Source organism: Ornithodoros turicata, chromosome 6 (genome assembly GCF_037126465.1).
Source record: "Ornithodoros turicata isolate Travis chromosome 6, ASM3712646v1, whole genome shotgun sequence".
In the NCBI taxonomy this organism is placed as follows: Eukaryota; Metazoa; Arthropoda; class Arachnida; order Ixodida; family Argasidae; genus Ornithodoros; species Ornithodoros turicata.
In genome coordinates this window covers 71767570-71771910 of record NC_088206.1, presented here as the reverse complement: position 1 = coordinate 71771910, position 4341 = coordinate 71767570, and positions in this window count along the sequence as shown.

The window sequence follows — 4341 nt, the reverse complement described above, 5'->3', positions numbered from 1 at the left end:
TTGAAAAACGCACCACGATGCCCGGGAAGTGTACCTTTCAAGCGTCGTGGCTACGCAGTGAGAAATATCAACAGTGGATCGCTCCAGACAAGACGCATCCAAACCGTGCAAGATGCAAGTTGTGTGAAATGCAGTGCATGTTGGCACTGCCAACATATGTCTGACAGCGTCTGAGGAAAACCCAGGAAAACCATCTGCCTGTCTGACTGATGTCTGCCGTCGCGTATGACCAATAACTGTCCCTTGAGCTTGGTACTAAAGTCTTGAAGCGGGGTAGCTGGGTACTATGCATGTTTACGTCAAGCAGGCACAAAAACGGGACAACAAAGAAACAAGGAACCCCACACCTTGTGCGGTGTGCGGTTCCGTGTTTCTTTGTTGTCCCGTTTTTGTGCCTGCGTGAGATCTAAACCAGTGAGCTAGGACCTCGAATCGTCGTCATCGTCCTCATTGTTGTACGACCTATCGAATTCATCCTATACTATTTATTGAGTCGTCGATAAAAAAGAAAAAAAAGAAGTAAAGGTGACGATGTTTGTAGAACGGAACCTGTAAGTGAAATTGTCGCCGAGTGTCATCTTCGTGTACTTCCTGTCGGCGTCCTCAGCCTGGTTCGCATCGGGTTCGAACAGTTACCAAGCGATCATTTTGTTCGTGCAATTTCGAGTTTTTACTAAAAGCAAAATATACAAAGTGTCCAGTGACTGATCCACCAGGGTTGGTTGTTTCGGGACGTAAAGTCACGTATTATCATGATCTACCAAGGGGTATCCCAAACGAGCATTAGAAAGTCATAGTTCTTGCATGCGACCACATTGACAACGATACTGTAGTTCTCTCAACGCTACCGTGAGGAGAGGAAAAAAATATGGTCTGTCTAACGCCGCTGTGGTAAACCAACTACACCCTCGGACAACCGATTGTTTTTAAAACAACCGTGGAACAAAACTATGACTTTATATACAGTAACACTGGAAGAGAAACACAGCTACGTACTGCGTCTGAAACCTGCTACGATGAAGCAGAGAAAACCTTCAGCGGTGTATTAGTGGCTGTTACTATACTCTATTGCCCTATATATACCGTCACTCACCTATAGCATCATCACTTCTGTGTCCCCGAGAAGACTGCTTTTGCCGCCATCCATCTTTGCACTTTCCTGGGTGGGTGTGCATACACTTCGTCCGACACGCGATAATGGCGGTATGACTGCCTCTAGAAAGTGATGGTGACAGCTGCTACTTTGTGGAGGAAAGGAAGAGATTGGTGTCTACGTTTTGGCATTGACGCACTATGGAATATACGGGAGGGAAGTCAGACGTTCGGATGGCCGGTTTCGGCATTCACTGTGCTGGACATTTATATATCTCTCTCTCTTTTATGATCAATACACGCTCATAGTGAGCTGTCTTTGTCTGCAAGGCCCTGAAGAGCGGTTTTGCAGAAAATTGATCGCCGATCATTCCTCTTTAGCAACTTTCTGGGGCCAAAGCCTTAGTTGCTCATGCGCCATAAAAACCCGATTCATCATCATCGTCATCATCATTTTCTGGGGCCAAGCATCCGCTGCAAGGTCTTGGCATGTTCTGGAGCTTTTTGACGACTAAAGGCGTCCCATGTCAACTGTATTCGATTTTAATGTGTGGAGGAGATGGTGGCCCTCTACAGATGAGCGGTGATAGGCGACGATGGAATGTCTGCTGGTGGTATGATGTTCTAAGGATGAGGGGAATGTCTCGGAGGGCCGGATGGGTACTTCTCAACCCGTGGCTCGAGAGGCCTATCGCCTTCGCCGTTCTCAGCCCCGCTACAAATGCAATGTAACCATGATCATCTCACCGCTCCTTCAACTGGGGCAGCAGCACGCACCAACTCTCGTGGCGTCTATATGTCACGATTGCCTTCCATTCCACGCGCCGAGAATTGCGCCGGCTGTCTGCCGGCTGGTGTTTTTCCTGAGTTTTCTCCTATACACTGTAAGGCAACATAGGGCATGTACGGTTCCGCGTGAAGTCGGCCCGGCACACGCGATCCATGCGTCCTGGGCCGCCTTCACAGGGAACTGTGCCGACATTTGTCTCGAAGCGTCCGAGGAAACTCAGGGAAAGATACCCGGACGGCACAGTCGGCGTCCGGATTCGAACGCGGGTCACCTCCCAGTCAGACTGCCCGACAGTAATAGATAACCAACCAGCCAACCAATCAGATAACAGTCCCACATCATTATCGCCTATGCGTATATCTTGGTCGAAGGTGGGCTCCTCATGTAATGTTGTCATTTCAATTCAACGCGTCATTGCACGATGTCATTCGGTGGGTCATTTCATTTCAATTCAGTTTCAGTTCAATGGGCTTTCATCGATAATTAAGGTCTGACGTCTTCGCAACAAATAGTTCGAGGCAAGGGGGAATTGGACATTTTTTTTTTTTTTTTAATTTGCGATTGTCCGTGAATTCGGGTGTTATCGGGCTTGTGTAAGAGAACCCTAATCAGCGTTCGGCGCGAGGCTGAACTTGTATGACGAATATAATGACAGAATGAGTTCCTTGCGTTTCTTTCTTGCACCGGAGCTGTAGAGTAAAAAAAAAAGTAATTTGGAAAAAAAACTCAGGTTTAATAACCTATTAGTCGTTCATCCGTGCTGGTCTGTTCACAACAACAAAGCCATATATGCTTGAAAAGTTTCGCAATCTATAGTAGGAAATAAATTCTGAGTTATAAACTTGCACGACTGCATGGTAATGGTTCGAGAGCACTTCCACGCAGGTGTTCAACCTCTCAGTTAAGAATGCAATAAACGGTCTATCTTGTAGCGAGCAATAAATAACTTACAAAGTATTGCCTGCGAATACGGTTGCGAATAATCCATACATAGTCCAAATTTTATCGCGCAAATGATTGCATTCATTTTGGCGCTACACCATCGTTAAGGGTCACTGGAGGGTCGTAAATAACGGGCGATGTGCTTACACCGTATTTGAGATTGCGCGTAAATACGGTTGTGAAATATGGTTCACAATTTATCGCTTTCGCATTCAACAGGGTGAAGAAAAATGAAAGAAAATACAAGGCACATGCGAAAGGGTCCCAGCGAGCAAATTAAGACGTTCTCTCGGTTCTGCGAACGCCGTAGAGCTACGGCTGTTTTACGGCGTTAAGCGGCTGTAGTAATTATTGTTCTCTATCCGGGGCAGACGACCTGTTTTTCCGTGCGAACGGGGAACATCGATTTATTTGATTTGATCGATTGGATTAGTTGACACGCAAGATAATCTGTTACGATTTTTAAACAGAGGTTGCGAAAAGAGCTGACGGTCGAGATAATCATCCAAGATGCTAACGTACGAACAAACCACATGCGTTAGCACTTCAAAGAACTCGCGTTTTAACTAACACAAACAAACACATAATGCATTCAGTATTCATAGGGCATATATTCATCATACTGGTCCTACCGCCGACTGTGCTGCCTAACGTTTTTCCTGGGTTTCACGAAGACTCTCTAGACGAAGATATAACACACTTATGAGGAACTACAGTTCGAGCAGTCGTAGTCAACGGAAAGCGCCCTTCGGAACTTAACACATGCGACATTTATTTTTACGTCCTATAAAATGACACCTTGACGATTCCAAAAGCTAAACAAAACAATACATACGAAAGAAAAAGATATACATAATGTTCTCCGATAGCATTAAATTTTCAATGTTGTGTCCTTGAGCGACATCTTAACTTCACGTAACTTCCGCGTTCCGTGAGAAATAATATTTTTTACGAAAATACAAGGTGAGGTTTCAGTGGCATAAATTAATAGCGAGTTTAAAGACGCGAGATTTACAGTAGAGTGTACCTTTAAATATAACCGTATAAGACATCTAGTCGCTACAGCACGCGAAATGAACCAGAAGTAACTCTGTCCTTCACAATATCGTATACCTCTGCACAAGTTGTAGGATTACTCCATCCTCGCATCCTGTCACCGGAAGCAACGCTAGGTTCAACGAACTTTTCAATAAGATCACCCTTAAGTATAAACGACGGACAGACTGTATTTGACTGTTAACGCTGTCTCAAGCGAAAACAATGGGGTCATTAGTGGAAATATTGTTACTTTAACGACCCTGTCAGTTACTACAGCTTTTGTCGACTGATTCGGTGAAAAACAGCTTCGAGTCTCGCGGCCTAAAAGATGTTTACCGATTTCCGTTTCGGCATGAGAGAATTTGTATTGTACCTGCCACGCGGCAAAGATTGCATAATGTCAGTCATTTTTTTTTTTGTCTCTACGCGTTGCTTAACCATTGTTTGTCAAGAGAGAAAAAAAAATATATGCGATGAAT